Source organism: Lissotriton vulgaris, chromosome 12 (assembly GCF_964263255.1).
Source record: "Lissotriton vulgaris chromosome 12, aLisVul1.2, whole genome shotgun sequence".
In the NCBI taxonomy this organism is placed as follows: domain Eukaryota; kingdom Metazoa; phylum Chordata; class Amphibia; order Caudata; family Salamandridae; genus Lissotriton; species Lissotriton vulgaris.
The window spans coordinates 607994469-608011257 of record NC_141700.1 but is presented as its reverse complement, the minus strand read 5'-3'; positions in this window follow the sequence as shown (position 1 = coordinate 608011257).

Below are 16789 nucleotides of genomic sequence, written 5' to 3'. Positions count from 1 at the left end.
ACTCTTCCAGGTAACAAACCATGTCTCCCCCTTCAATTTTTTCCGGCAGGCCCACTATCCAGATGTTGTTCCGTCTATTGCGCCCTTCAGCGTCCTCTGTTCTCTTCTCCAGTGCGTCAATCCGGGCCAAGACATCCGTCATGGCAGCAGAGAGGGATTTTTGTGCCGGCTCCAGAGTGCTGACCGAGCTCTCCACCTCCTTGACCCTGTCTGAGAGCTTACCATGATCAGCCCTGAGCAGTCCGAGGCCCTTTGCAACCTGTGCTATGTACTGTTGGAGCGCCGCTCGTGTGTCCGTTATCGCCATCAGGATCTTGTCTAGTTGGTGTTGGAGGTGCAGGTCCCACGGCGTCTCTAGGTCCAGCTGGTCACCTCTGTCCGGCATCTCCGCGTCTGATGTAGCTTGTGTGTTGCCCTTGGCTCCCTTTGGTTTCCCCATGGTGCTCGTAATGTCCAACACTGATCTGGGCAAGCGGAGGGCAAACTGTCTAACGGAAACCGTGCCTTAACAAGTCCCACTTCAGTTCACTAGCCTCCGCTCCTCATTAAGTATCTTCCTCGGCCGCTCTCCATTCGAGTTCAGATGGAGTGGTGTGGGGGGTCGACCGTCAAGCCATTCATCTCGTGACTCAGGAACGCCAGGTCAAGGCAACACCAACCAAAGACTTATCAGCTCCCAGCATCAGATGGCTTCCGCGGCTCGTGCACCGTATCTGCAGAGGACCCACTGGGGACGACAGTCCGGTCAGCGGCGACACCCACTCCGACCACCGTGGCGGTCCACCATACGCCCCAGGCCTCCTGCAGATCGTCCCTGTAGCGGACCATGCCGCCAGCAGTCCAGGCGCAGGACAGCCCCAGCCCCCCGTAGCCCGGACACGGGGGGGGGAGGGGAGGGGGATCCACACCACGCCTGCAGCAGTGCCTACCACTGTCCCTCAGTGCTCCCCCGGGGTCGTTGTCACCCCTCCACCACGTCCAGTGCTCCAGGCACTCTCCGTCCTCCACACAGGCCCCAACAGGCCCCAAGGCACAGGCCGACCGCCCTCGTCGCCTCGTTCCGCCACCGGCCCTCCGCGCAAGCCCCAGGAGGCAGGCAGTGCGTCCACAGCGGCCCTAGCGCACTTCACGGGTCCCGCTACCAAAGAGGGCCGCTATTAGGCGCCTGTAGGCCGAATTTGGCAAGCCTCGCACTCGGTCTCCCAGCGTCGGCCCGCCACGCGGCCGCTGTAATGTCAGGCCCCCTGGGGGACCACGAGTCGGTTCCTCTGGCCCTCGTTCTTCCTGCAATGCCCAGGAGGGCGGGTCGTCTCATCCAGGCCTCAGCTAGGAGGGGGCCGTGCTCACCTGGGGTCCGCCGGGGCCCTGGCCGGCTCCATTAGCCCCCCACGTCTCATCAACTCTCTCCTCCCCGGGGGCCAGTCCGAACCAGAGCTTCCAATAGAAGCTGCGCGGTGGGCGTGCACGGGAGCCGCCGCGCGGGAGCCAACGAGTGCCACCAACGGCCCGGACAGTCGGCACTTCCTCAATTCAGCGAGGGGGGGGTTCCGCTCAAGCCCCCGTCACCGCGAGTCTGCTGGCCGCTCCAGATGAGCTATCTCCGTGCGGGCGCCATTTTGATCGCGGCGCCGTCCAATCCGACGGATCTCGTTTAGCGCTGCTCGACGCCCTCAGGCTCCGCCGGGAGCTTCCGATGCTGTCTTCCAGCCAAGCGTCCCTTCCCACACAATATCTTGTGGGTTGGGGAGCCGCAATCGCCCGATTTCCAGGATTAATGGCGGCTCGATCGCGGAGCCGAGCTCCCAGGCGACCTCCACCATCGGCGCTCTAGCCACGCCCCCTTTAAGGTGCTAGTGATGTTAAAAAATGTCTATGGTGTATCAAAAAAAGAAGATTTAATGATTGATCACTTAGACATGTTAAAAGTTAAAGTGTGGAAAATACGGCCAAATAGACTGATTGGTTATTTCCACTATAAATAGTCAGTCAAATATATAGTATATATACACAAACAGGAGTTACAGCACTCCTTTCTACATATATAGCACAGAGCTACAAACTGAATCCCAGGGCTTAAGAGCAGTGATCGTTTGGTTAACCTGCTCTAGCGCCTTATTGCCACACCTTCTGTCCTTACATGCTTGTGCATGGCCACTGCACTGTGCAGGGATGTACTCTACAAATAGTACCTTCTGTTCATCATACCAGCTAGGCAACCAGGCTTTGGACTTTCCTAAATAAAGTTTTTTAAATAGATCCTAAATTACCTTGAGCCCGCAAACCAAACATCTTGTTTTCCAAATACAATCGAAATCTTGGTAGTTTCCCACCACACTATAGGTCAGTTGCTGTAAAACTGAAATGGCAGTGGCTAGCGCCAGGACACCCATTTGGATTTCAGTTTGCGATTTACAAATTACATTTTTTTTTTATTCCTTTCTTAATTCATTCTGGACCGCATGTATATTGGAGAACTGATATTTTTGGAGGCCCAGGGAAGAGCAAGATGGCATAGGAGAGCTAGGTAGTTGCCACTAATACTCAGTGATTCTATGGGATTACAAACAGGAGCATAGTTGGGTACTAGCCATACATCGAACACAATTGGTGTTGTGCATGTAGAGTGTAGACACTACCTGTCTTTCCACACACTATCTGCTTGTATGATGGAACCAAGCCATTACCAAGCATGGCAGTACAACGCAGTTGTTACAACGACCGTGACACTACCATGCATGCTATTACCACAAAAGTCTTTACCACGCATATGCCTTTACTATGGATACCTTTGCAACGAATATATATAAATATTATATATATAAATAATTTAATATATATGTACACACACATATACATATATCCATCAAACAGAGGTTGCCCATGTAAGAATGCCAACACACACACAGACGTTTTCTTCTTTTATTGGTGTGGGCTGCAGAAAAACCGTGCTCACTCCTTCAGTGAAATATAGAGCCAAACGCGTTTCGGGCAGCACTCTGCCCTTGATCACTGGCTATGAACAAAAGTCCTGACAGCCATGAGAAACATTTAAATACTCTTAGACACGCCCCAGTGGGCGTAGTGCTCATTGCATCATGGTTAAAGTAGTTCCATTTAATATTCGCCACAGTGGGTGCTGTCAGGTCTTTGTATTTTGGCATGTCAAAAATGTCTTACCCTAGTGGGTTACTTCGGGGGAAAGACATCCATTTTACTGGCAAAATTTGATCCCACATCATTGGACCTCCATGTCCACGCAGCCACTGAGCCTCCGGTTGCCGCAGGTCCACTCACATGCGGAGGGAAGTTCTCGCGACGAGGCGCTCCGCACAATAATCTTTGAGCTCGGGGTCGACGGAGACCCAGGAAAATAAAGGTGCCATATTCCAGCAGCCTTGAGCCTTGTGTACGTGCCTTCTTCTGTGGGAGCAGGACTGGTTGTTCATATATATATATATATATATATATATATATATATATATATATATATATATATATATATATATATATATATATATATATATATATACCAACAAAGAGATGCCTGTTGTAGAAGACAACTACGCCACAGGATGGTATCAGCCAGCATAGGTTTATTCAATGAACAGCAGCGTCATGACAGCACTTCAGTCCGCTAAATTATTAGAAGTCCCATCCCGACGCATTTCGTAGATTACTTCATCAGGGGATTCGGGCTGAAGAAAGAACAGCAGGGCAGGATTTGGCGGCTCTTTTGTTCATTTCCAAGGACCCACCCCCAGTGGGCGTGGCCTACACTGTGGCCTCATGCTTCTTGTAGTTCCTACCAGTTCTTTTCCAGTGATTTGCCCGCTGTTCAATCCAAATATTCACCATCAGTATTACCCCAGTGGGTCGTGGATTGATGTGTTGTGACAAGGCACCGCTGTATAATTACTTGAAAAACCGGCTCCCGTGCCAATTGTAAATCCGCCGGTTGACGGACTCACTGGAACGCCATAGCAGCGTTGGGTTGTCCTCCGCGACCCAGGCTAGCCGCCACATACACCAACAAAGAGATGCCTGTTGTAGAAGACATCTACGCCACAGGATGATATCAGCCAGCATAGGTTTATTTAATGAACAGCAGCGTCATGACAGCACTTCAGTCCGCTAAATTATTAGAAGTCCCATCCCGACGCGTTTCGTAGATTACTTTGTCAGGGGATTCGGGCTGAAGAAAGAACAGCAGGGCAGGATTTGGCGGCTCTTTTGTTCATTTCCAAGGACCCACCACAGTGGGCGTGGCCTACACTGTGGCCTCATTGTTCTTGTAGTTCCTACCAGTTCTTTTCCAGTGATTTGCCCGCTGTTCAATCCAAATATTCACCATCAGTATTACCCCAGTGGGTCGTGGCTTGATGTGTTGTACCAAGGCACCGCTATATAATTACTTGAAAAACCGGCTCCCGTGCCAATTGTAAATCCGCCGGTTGACGGACTCACTGGAACGCCATAACAGCGTTGGGTTGTCCTCCGCGACCCAGGCTGGCCGCCACATACACCAACAAAGAGATACCTGTTGTAGAAGACAACTACGCCACAGGATGATATCAGCCAGAATAGGTTTATCCAATGAACAGCAGCGTCATGACAGCACTTCAGTCCGCTAAATTATTAGAAGTCCCATCCCGACGCGTTTCATAGATTACTTCATCAGAGGATTCGGGCTGAAGAAAGAACAGCAGGGCAGGATTTGGCGGCTCTTTTGTTCATTTCCAAGGACCCACCCCAGTGGGCGTGGCCTACACTGTGGCCTCATGGTTCTTGTAGTTCCTACCAGTTCTTTTCCAGTGATTTGCCCGCTGTTCAATCCAAATATTCACCTTGGAAATGAACAAAAGAGCCGCCAAATCCTGCCCTGCTGTTCTTTCTTCAGCCCGAATCCCCTGATGAAGTAATCTACGAAACGTGTCGGGATGGGACTTCTAATAATTTAGCGGACTGAAGTGCTGTCATGACGCTGCTGTTCATTGAATAAACCTATGCTGGCTGATATCATCCTGTGGCGTAGTTGTCTTTAACAACAGGCATCTCTTTGTTGGTGTATGTGGTGGCCAGCCTGGGTCGCGGAGGACAACCCAACGCTGTTATGGCGTTCCAGTGAGTCCGTCAACAGGCGGATTTACAATTGGCACGGGAGCCGGTTTTTCAAGTAATTATACAGCGGTGCCTTGGTACAACACATCAAGCCACGACCCACTGGGGTAATACTGATGGTGAATATTTGGATTGAACAGCGGGCAAATCACTGGAAAAGAACTGGTAGGAACTACAAAAACCATGAGGCCACAGTGTAGGCCACGCCCACTGGGGTGGGTCCTTGGAAATGTACAAAAGAGCCGCCAAATCCTGCCCTGCTGTTCTTTCTTCAGCCCGAATCCCCTGATAAAGTAATCTACGAAACGCGTCGGGATGGGACTTCTAATAATTTAGCGGACTGAAGTGCTGTCATGACGCTGCAGTTCATTGAAAAAACCTATGCTGGCTGATATCATCCTGTGACGTAGTTGTCTTCTACAACAGACATCTCTTTGTTGGTATATATATATATATATATATATATATATATATATATATATATATATATACACCCAAGCATACACCCTTACCATCCAGAAACCCATGCCCAGCCTAAACCCTTAAAATACCCTTGCCACCCAAAAACCCATACCCACCCTAAACCCTAAAATTACCCTTGCCAACGCAAAACCCATACCCACCCTAAACCCTAAAAATACCCTTGCCACCCCAAAACCTATACCCACCCTAAACCCTAAAAATACCCTTGGCACCCAAAAACCCATACCCATCCTAAACCCTCAAATTACTGTTGCCAATGCAAAACCCATACCCACCCTAAAAATACCCTTGCCACCCCAAAGCCCACACCCACCTTAAATCCCAAAAATCCCAGTGCCACTTAAAAACCCATACCTACCGTAAACCCTAAAATTACCCTTGCCATCCAAAAACCCATACCCATCCTAAACCCTAAAAATACTCTTGCCACCAAAAACCCATACCCAGCCTAAACACTAAAAATACCCTTAGCACCCAAAATCCCACACCCATGCTAAACCCTAAAAATACCCTTGCCACCTAAAAAACCCATACCCATCCTAAACCCTAAAAATACCCTTACCACCCAAAAACCCATTCCCTCCCTAAACCATAAAAATACCCTTGCCACCCCAAAAAACCCTACCCATCCTAAACCCTAGAAATACCCTTGCCACCAAATCCCATACCCATCCCAAACCCTAAAAATATCCTTGCCACCAAAACCTCATACCCACCCTAAGCCCTCATACCCCTTACCACCCAAAAACCCATACCTACCCTAAACATATATATGGGTAAGTATTAAACCCTTAATACTTACCTTCAAAACCTTAATAATAAATATGCCTTTTCCATTCATCTCTTCACAACGAAATTCATTGTATTGGTATGCGTGGAAAGACATATTCGTTGTGAAGATATGCGCTGTAATGGCATGCGTGGTAGTGTTGTTTGTGTGGTAAAGCTTCTGTGGTAAAGGCATGTTGGTTTCTGGCTTCATTTTAAAGGCTGCTTCTCACACTACCTCTACTGTCCTTGCAAATACATCACATACATTAGGGTGACCAACCGTCCGTAAATTTCACGGACTGTCTGTAATTTGGACCTTACGTCCGTTGTCCGTGAGGATCCTTTTTACGGATGCCTTTTGTCCGTAATTATGGCCATTACAGGGAGCAGCACGGCTCCCCTGCGAGAAGCCTTAGCCCCCTTATGGGGCCGCCTCGCACTCCTCCTCGAGCACAAGAGCAGCCCCACCCCGCCCATTGTCATTCTGTATGCCGGCTAATTGCCACATACAGAATGACAATGGGGCAGTCTGGGCTGTTAAAGCACGTGTGGCCTCCTCCTGCCTCAGTGTACAGCAGGGCGTTCTGTTCAATGGATAAAAGTTAAAACGTCCATGCTGCAACGCAAGAATACAGTTTATATAACGAAGCCTGTGAAACAGGTAAAAAAGAACGGGTTATAGATCCCTCACTGTCTCCTCATTTTAGAACTGACGCATTTTCAGTATTATATTCAACACAGCCATTGTTGCTGCTTTTTTATTTTAAGCAACTAACAACCATTGACAAAGCCAATAGTCCTGGCTTGTTGTTGGTGTAATGATACTTGCTGTATTATATATCTGGATGCAGTGACAGAAACAACATAATACCAGTTGGGCGGAACACTATGCTGAGCACAGGTTTTTAGCCTAGGTGTTTTAAGCCACGCCCTTAATTACATCAAACACCCCCTTTTAACCACATGGCTGCTGCGGGGATTTTTGCCCTGTGCTGGATTTTGCACTTTTGCTGGCACTATGACGAGCTCAGCTCGTCATCAGCACACGACACCCGTGGGTGATGACGAGCTGAGCTCGTCATCAGCAGCGAAAGGGTTAAGAGACCCCCCAGGTTTTTTTTACCCCACTTAAGACCCTGGAAACAACACCATGTCACAGTCATCTCACTTCCTGGCGCTGTGTATCATGCATGACTCATGACTTTTAAGTTTTCAGATTGCCTATGTGTAGGGGCATAGTGAACCCTCCCACACCCCACCCCTTGCTTTAGAAACTACAGCGAGGTGAATTTCTTGATGGGCCTTTTCTGTCCGCAACTCTAAAGACAAAGGCTCAGCTCATAATGTGAAAAGGTGGGTGAGTAAATAAGTACAGGAATGTGTAAATGGCTGGATGGATTAGTTAAAGGATGAATGGAAGAATAAAAGGGTGAATGGATAATGAAAGAAAGGATGGATGAGCAAACGAGTGGAAGGATGGATGAGAGAAAAGGTAAATAGATGGATGTATGGTAGGGAGGGTAGATGGATGGGTAAAAGGGTGGATGGATGAGTGAAAGGATGGATGGATGAGTGAAAGGGTAGATGATGGGCGTGCAAATTGGTGGATGGATGAGTGAAAGGATGGATGGATTGATGAGTGAGTGAAAGGGGGTAGATGGACAAAAGGATGGCTAGATGAGTGAAGAAGTGAAAGGGTGGATGGATTAGAGAATGGATGGATCGATAAGTGAAAGGGTGGATGAGTAATAGGGTCAATGGATGGGTTCATGAATGGATGAGTAAATGGGTGGGTAGGTGGATGGATGGATAAGTGAAAGGGGGATGGAGGGAGAAAGGGAGGATGAAAGACTGAAAGGGTGAATGGGTGGAAGGATAAGTGACTGGGTGGCTGGATGAGTTAGTGAAATGATGGCTGGATGGGTAAAAGGGTAAATGGCTGGATGAATGAGTGAATAGATGGATGGGTGAAAGAGTGGATGGATGAGTGTACGGATGGATGGGTGAAAGGGTGGATCAATGAATAATGGATGGATGATTGAAAGGGTGGATGGGGGATGAATGAGTGAAATGATGGATGGAAGGATACATGATGGATAGGTTTGCAAATGGTTGAATACGTTTGGATATAGATGGGCACACAGATTAAAGGGTGGATTACTGAATGATAGATAAAAGAATGATTACACCTTGTACCACCCATTATCGTAACATTTCCTACTCATTGACTTTCAAGTTTATATGAGTCATTGTCTCTATATGATATGTGTGTGATGTAATGCACTCCGACACCCTGCCCTACATACTTGGTACGAGTAGCACTATAAAAGAAATTAAATACACATGAGAGACGGTCTATGTGAAGATGAGGGGCACCATTGGAGGGTGGTAGCAAGACAGGACTGGCCAGACAGGGCATCCGGTGTTTCCCTGGGAGGCTGGAAAGGTGGGGTTGGGAGGGGGGGGGGTTGTTGCTAGGGCTGGCACTGCACAGTTCCTTGTATATTCAGTACTTTTCAATCAACAATAAAAGCGACCCCACTTGTATTCAGGTGTGGTTCACCATTGTCTGGTGACTAATACCTGCTGGAGCGAGATACGAGCTTTGAATCATCTAAAGTAGCAAGCTGTGGGCATACTGAGAAACTGTGAAGTGCACTATAGTCTCACCTAATATAAACTTATTTTGACTTGTACTTAAGTGGTTGTCTATTTACTTACTTTTATATTATTGCGCGACCTCCTCTGACGTGTCTGTAAAACTTACCTTTTGTCCCGAAGTTTTCTCCTGAATTTTGACCTCCTGTTCTGAATTTTTGTCCTGAATTTGGACCCTTTGTCCTGAATTTTACACTCACCGTCCTGAATTTGCACCCATGCCAGTTGGTCACCCTAACATGCATGCACGCTTGTATTTTTTTACCGAAACCACCACAAGTAGGATTGCCACCTGGCCGGTATTTCACCAGCCTGGCCTGTACTTCTCGATTCTTGCCAGTAAAAAAGTTGTGAAAAGCAGTAAAGTTCGGTATTTTACCCCTTTTGAAATATAAATCAAAAACAGCAAACAAATAAATCAATTAAAAAGTATTTGCGAGCTGACTAAATTATTTCTAAATTACTATAAAAGCAAATACAAGGACTACTATGCACAATTGTGAGACACACACCATGTCTCACCTGCTTTTGTATCTTCCAAATCAGCAAACGGTAAACGAATGACCGGTATGTGGTTTTTTTTCTCAGAAAGGTGGCAACCCTGTTGCCCTCGAATATTTGGGAGTGTTATGCCTGTCCTCCATTTTCAGAAGAAGCCTGGAAATACGGATAGTTCCTGGAGGCGCGGTTTCACATGCAACAGTCAGAACGGTGGCTGAGGCGGGAATTCCGGGTAGGCGCGTGGCTCTGGGCGTCGGCACTGACTGCCGCGCGCTGTAAAACACTGTGACAGGTCTGCGACATCAGAGCCATGCCTGCGCTCAAAGTGACAAGGTACCGGGGTGAAAGATCTTGGAGATGGCTTTTTCTTGAAAGGGGCCCGAGGCTATAGGTTCAGTCATGTACCATGTCAGAGCGGTTCTTAGGGAAGTGGGTCTCTGGGGCTTTTTGAGGGATGCCTGCCAAGCGGCCTCATGTCATGAGCAGCACCTCAGACCAGCCATGGGATTTCGGCCAACAGCACTTTGGATGATGGGGCTTGGAGTATTCCCATTTTAAGAATAGATCTACAAATCCCATATCAGGCAAGATGGTGCAGAAAGAACTAGGATAACAATTGGAGAGTTAAAAGCCACTTTATTAGGACAGGCCAGCACTAGCCATCAACTTTACAGATAATCCACACCTCACTAATACATTCTTACAAACCTATCCCCCCTTAAACCTCCCTCTGTTTATGGACACCCCCAACCAAACAACCACGACATCCACTACCATCCGGCTGCCACACCTAACAAGGGCACAAGTTGTAAAAAAAGAAGTGGGGGGGGGACGCTCTCACCGGAAGTGACGTCATGACGGGAAGTGAGGTCACGAAAGGTGCCGACCGCCTCGTCCCAGAGAGGCCAAAGAGTGAAGTCCAGCTGTTTGACAGGGGGCATGGCGTCCCCCCCGGTAAAATAAGTGGGGGGACGCCGTCCACCCGCGTGGTACCCCGACTCGAGCCCAACAACCATCCTTTCAAAGCTGACCGAGAATCATCTTCCATGTGTCACCTCTGGAACTCTGTCCTGCATGCACGAACCCTTCCGGCTTCAGTCTACCAAAGCCTATCCTAATTGCAGCAAAGAAAGCCAGCCCCAAACCTGCATTGCAGACAAAGTGACCACAAAAACATATCTCCATCTTGCACTTTGACCTCCCTGAAATAAGCACTGGCAAAGCCGATCGGTCTCACCTTTGGGACCTATTGGGTTTGGTAATTGGAAATCTTTTAGCAAAGGTGTACAGCAGCCCCCGATGCTGTGCAAGCACCACCAAAAATTAAACATGTTAAAAAATATGCACAATGTTGTGGCAGTCTCATCATCCTATAGATGCACATCACTGCATTTGTGCGCACTTTTTTAAATGTAAAATATACTGGGTCGGGGAAGAAACCGGGCGCAAGTGTGGGAAGCAATGTGTGGGGGAAGATAGCGGGTGAGGTGGGGAAGTGAGGCAATTGACCAGAAAGAAGTAAGGCTCAGGTGGGGAAGAGAAGCAGTGGGTGAGAAGGATAGGCATTGTTAGATTGTTGGGATACAGCTTTTAAGAAAGAGCGGTTGTGATCGGGTCCAGACTGGCTGTAGCGGGCACCAAGCGTTTTCCGGGTGGGCAGGAGGGTGGGGGCTGGTTTTGGACCGGTGGGGGCTGGTTTTGTTAGTGGGGGCCGGTTTTCCAGCAGTGCAGCAATATCGACCCTCTATAAAAAAAAAAAGCAGCAGCAGTGTTTCCCACTAGCACCAACCCCTGGGGCTGGTCTGACTTCTTTGCCAGGGCTGGTTTGCGTTCTCAGTCCGGCCCTGGTAGTGATCTATGAAATAAAGTGTGGGCGATTTGCAGAAATACACTAAAAGAGAATAGTAGAGGCAGGCATGCAACTTAGTGAAGGCTCTACTCAGAGAGAGGAGGTTTGAAGAAGATGGAGGTATGGGGGAGGGGTCACTGGAAAGAAAGAAGGGAACAGCTATCACTGCACAATTATTGAGTCATGACCCATTGATTGCAATGCTTCGAGAAATGCTGCGGCTACATCTACTTGTACAGAAAAAAACTCCTTCTCTTGGTGGTCCACCCTTAATCACACTGGATATAGGTGATGGAGGCTTTTACCTTCACATTGCCGTGTTCTTTCTTGACGGACATCAAAGCCTTTTGGGCACGAAAACTCAAAGCTCAGGTCAGGGGAGAGAAGGATATGGGAACCTTTGTGCGTTCAGTCTTCTGGCTGATGGCATCACACAGAATCATGTACCTCACTTTAGATGATCTTAGCACAATCATGATTGTGTCCTCCAACAGTTGTCCCCCTACTTTGACCTCTCATTAGAGAGTCTGGGGCCCTCGTCATGAAAGGGTAGTCCCGCTTCCACCCACCTTTACGCGGAGTAGCCAGAAAACCCTTTACACCAGTTTGCAATTTGTATGCCAGAATCACTGACTACAATTTGGCCTGAAAGTCTTCCTGACCCTCATCAATCAAATTGCCAAACCACACCGTCCCTTCTCACTTCGGTTAACAGACACAATGATAGTTTCAGATTTGGGATAGAGGTCTCCCATTTAAGGGGGGGATGCTCTCTCCCTGTCGTGATAGAAAAGGTCTCTGCAATGCTCTGGAGAGCATGCGCTACGTCTTGAACTCACTATAACAGATTACGTAGGTTTTGTGACTTTTTTCCCTCAACACAGCTGACAATTATGTATGCATGTTGAAGGCTTCCTGTAACATGGAGTGCAACACAGAACAGGGCTATGTGACTGGAAGGGTGCACTATGTACACCTTCCCTTTGAACATGACTGCCATCAGCTCACCAGGCTGCTGGGGATTGGCAGTCGTGGCAGCGACATATTATAGCAGGAACTCACACATGTTTGCTTGTCACCGACCAGGGAAAGTTGCCTACTAGCATCTACTGTATTTTTTATTTGATCTGCCAGCTCCCTCGCTGTTGGGTCCTTTGCTCCATCCAGGTGGGACATGGATGCCGAAGTTGCATGTTAAGCGTCTGTGTGTAGTGGTGGTGCATGCTGCCAAATAGCCTCGCCCGCATTTTTAAATTAGTTTGCCAGTCCCCTACAACCAGGTCCTTTCCTCAATCCATGCAATCTGTATGTAGACCTAATGCATGTTGGACCTGTTCCATGTGCCTGTGACAACATAGGAGTCTATTTTGATTCCCTGAAACCCACAAAGAGGTTGGAAAGAGCCCCAGAGAGCACTGTGAATTGTTGAGCTCCTCCAGGACATTCCTCAGGTCCTTCGTAGTCCACCAGACTCTAGGGTGTGGAGGGAAGGCGATAGAGGGACATTTGAAATACTGTGTGCTTTGTGGCTCCATTGTTCCCTGCATGGGCTGCCCCCATGACACAGCTTAACAGGTAGTTAAGTGTGGAAGCCCATTCCTCTTTGTGCCCTTGTTTTGGATCTACCCTCACAGGAAACTCGTAACTCCTTTTCACCTGTCTGCTGATATCTGAGGGCAAGCACTATGGATGCATTTATTTATAAAGTTTTATATAGCGCGAACATGATCCCAAGGGATATGAGAGCACTTCAGAATTACAGACGGTCAGGGTTAGGCAGGCGTCAAATACATATCAAAGGAAACAGTTACAAAGGCTGCAACACAGCATTACAATAGTTGAAAAAAATAGCGGGACTGGGAGGAGAAGAAAATATTCGGTAAGGGGATATAATACATCAGTACAAGAGATGAGGATGTAAGTCCAGTATCTTGAAGCAAATGATCGGAGCCCAATTAGGGTAAGAACTTGCACATAAGGAATCATTTTACTTCCATTTTGAAGGCAACCGTGAAGGTGAGTCTGAAAACTTCAGGAGGGAGAGAGTTCCAGATCTGTGGAGCGGAACCTAGAGAAAGCTCTTTGACAAGTTCTCTTTTTGCGAAATATCTGTGGTTTCAGAAGGAAGGTGTTAGCATTTCTTGAGGGTCTACCACCTCCAGATAGTTCTAGCTTTTGGCATAGGTACTTGGGGGTTTTGAGATGAAGAGCTTTGTGAGTCAGGCAAGCGATCTTTAGCTGTATTCTTGCTTCAAAAGGCAGTCAATTTAGAGATTTTAGGACTGTGGAAATGTGCGCAGATCTTTTTGTGCCCGTGGTCAGTCTGGCCGACACATTCAATACAGCCTTAAGTGGGGCCAAGGTATATTTCGGGAGGCCACATAGTATAGCACTGCCATAGTCTAGCCTCGGCAAAACCGGCGCTTGAACCACCTGCTTGAAGTCAACTTGAAGGAGAAAAGGTTTGAGAGTCCTGAGTAACCTCATCTGGTGATCCGTTCCCTTGCAAACCTTACTAATGTGGTTCTTCAAATGTAAGTGTTTGTCCAGAGTGATTCCGAGCAATTTGGCTGAATCAATAATGAGGGGGGGCAGTTGAAGGCAGTGAGATGGTTCATCCAGAGGTCTACCTTGGGGGTATGATTCGGATGAGAAATGAGCAAGATTTCGGTTTTGAAAGTGTTGAGTAGGAGATGGTTCTCCATTAGCCAGTTTTGAGTGTTCATGAGGGTAGTGTTGAGTGATGTGAGATTGTCAGGGGAGGAGATTTTCAGGTAAAGTTGCGTGTTGTCTGCGTACATGTGGAAGAGAATGTTTATTGAGTTTAGTGCATTTGCAAGTGGTTCCAAGAATAGGTTGAATAGTATGGGGGATAAGGCGGACCCTTGTGGGACACCCATGGATACAGGCGTGGGCTGGGATAGGGAGTGGTTCAGTCTGGGAAGAAAAAGCAAAAGGCTGGACCTGTTGAAAACTGGTTCCAGAATGTGATTCTTTAAAAACCAAACTCTGTTTGCCACCTTAGTATAAATAAAGACCAGAAACTTAAGAAGTACAGCCAAGGAGCTGAGGTGGAACAAACTTAATCTACTGCAACTTATAAAGGCCTTCATCACTCAGCCAGATGTTGAGGTCTGAAAGACCTGGGTATCCCTGCAGCTTATACTAAAGCTGGAGCACTTGAGGCCAGGAGCGTAGCTTAGTCAGTAAGACTGGGGGGGTGTGGGCTTCAGCTTTTCGGACAATCACGCTGGCAGATCATGTTAATCATTATATGGGAATCAGCGCATGAGGGAGGCTTAAGGGCCAGTGGAAAGGGAATGGAGTGCGAGTTGTGAAGGGTACTTAAAACACAGTCTTTTGTAAAATACCCATGATTTAAGACCTTCAAAACAGAGACAAGAATGTGTGTTTGTGTTTTTGTCTGAGTTAGTGTTTAAAAATAACAGTTGAAATCGAACAGACATCTTACTATACCCAGCTGAAACCTCCTGTACCCAACTATTTATTAAATATTACATTTATTAAGGAGGTGTAACACCCCAAACCTCCCCCCCCCTGAAGCTACGCCCCTGATTGAGACTTTGCGGTGCTCACAAGAACTGACTGGGTACTTTGTGGGCTTTCCCATGAAAGAACGCAATACACTAGCAGTAAAAAGCACTAAAAGCATTGTGACCATAATAAGTGGTCTCAACTGAAGAACCTCAGTGCCTGAGGAAGAGGTATGCCTGGTACGGAGGCATGCTCCTCTTCTGGAGAAGACATTAAACAATGCCTCACCATCATTACTGCGAAACGGGGTGGGCTTCTAGCTTGGGGGGGTTGGGGGTGGGGGGAGGGCTAAATCCAGACCCAAGAAAAATATAACAAAGAGGAGATCCACTGGACCGCAAGTAGTGCACCCAGAGTGGCTAGCTACAGGCACTGTCGGCTCTCAGCTGACCAGGAAGAGTGTACATGCAAGACAGTGTCATGAAACCATCTTCCCAAGCTTCATATAAGCTTAGAATATCCTTCAGGAAAACCCACCCCTGTCCCGTGCAACCAGCACTCCTTGTACCTAGAAAGATAAAAAGGGATTAGCTTATGTAGAGAACTGGTTCATGAAGGTTTTGATCATGTCTGAATATTTGTACTTCGCTAGTAAATATAGTCACTTTCAGGTTATAGAGTAGGAGGCCTTTAACTGTTATGTGATTTGTACTTGGTTCTATAATTGTAGCTAAAGGCATACGATATTTGCAGCTGCAAGGAAAAAAGACGCGCGTTTAAAAAACGACACGCATCATTTTGGTGCGCATTGAAAGACTGATTTATTGCTCTGCTCTCGGAGTGTTTGGCGTCTCTGGGCGTGGCACGCAGCTGTTCTTCAATGTCCCGGGGTGTGGCTGGGCTATAAAAGCCACACCCAGGGTTCCAGAAGGCGCTTAGTCTTCGGAGCATCTCAGAGTCAACAGCAGCATCGGAGAGTTCACGGATCAACTCTGAAGGTCTTGAACTGTGCCAGCCATCCACTGTACTTCATCGGACAACCAGAAAAAGAAGAGCTAAGTACTTCCTTCTTCAAGGCGCCCAACGCTAGCTTTTTGGGGACATTTTTGGACAATAGCTAAATTATAATTCATGGATGTATCAAGATTACTTCTTTGGTATTCTGAGTCATAGCCTAGCAAGAACATGAGTTAATGTAATGATTCTAATGCAGGTTGTGAATGTTAAGGTTGATGTATAGAATATATTTTCTCGCAAAACTCAAGAATTTTCAGCAGCAATAGCAAAGAGGTTTTGTAGTGGATAAAACTATAGAATCTTCACGGAGAAGTCGCGTCTAGATCTACGAGACAGGGAAAAAGAAGTGAGTAAGATTAACTCAAAGTTATTTTGCAGGGAAAAGAAAAGGTTAAAGAAAAGTGCAAATAAGTGTTGTTTAATCTCTTAGAATCCTGTAACCAAGTCTGGAGGCGGACAAATCAACCACCTTCAACAGAAAAGACACACCCCCTTAACACATCAAGACGACGACATCCAGGACGCGAAGACCGGACAAGTAGTTCGCAGGTAGGAGACTGCTTTCGAAAGGCAAGGAAGGTGTGAGAGGAGTTAGGATTGGAAGTCAGGGATGAATAAGAACATTTGCTAAAGAACATTCTTGTATATTTTCAGGTCGACTACAAGGAAACTAGTAGCGTCAGATCCGGCCTCTCTCCCTGACTGCTACCCATCACCCTAGTGTATGTACAAGGATCACAGGCTGTAAGGTAGGGTTCTGGGGGATTGGTCCATAGCGTCTCTGCAAAACCGATCAAGCACCTTACAGGTAAGGTTGGTGTTCAACTCAGGTAAGAGTGCTTGATCATATCTGACAGAAGACTAAGCCCACGACAAAAGGCTTTGCCCAGGCGCTAT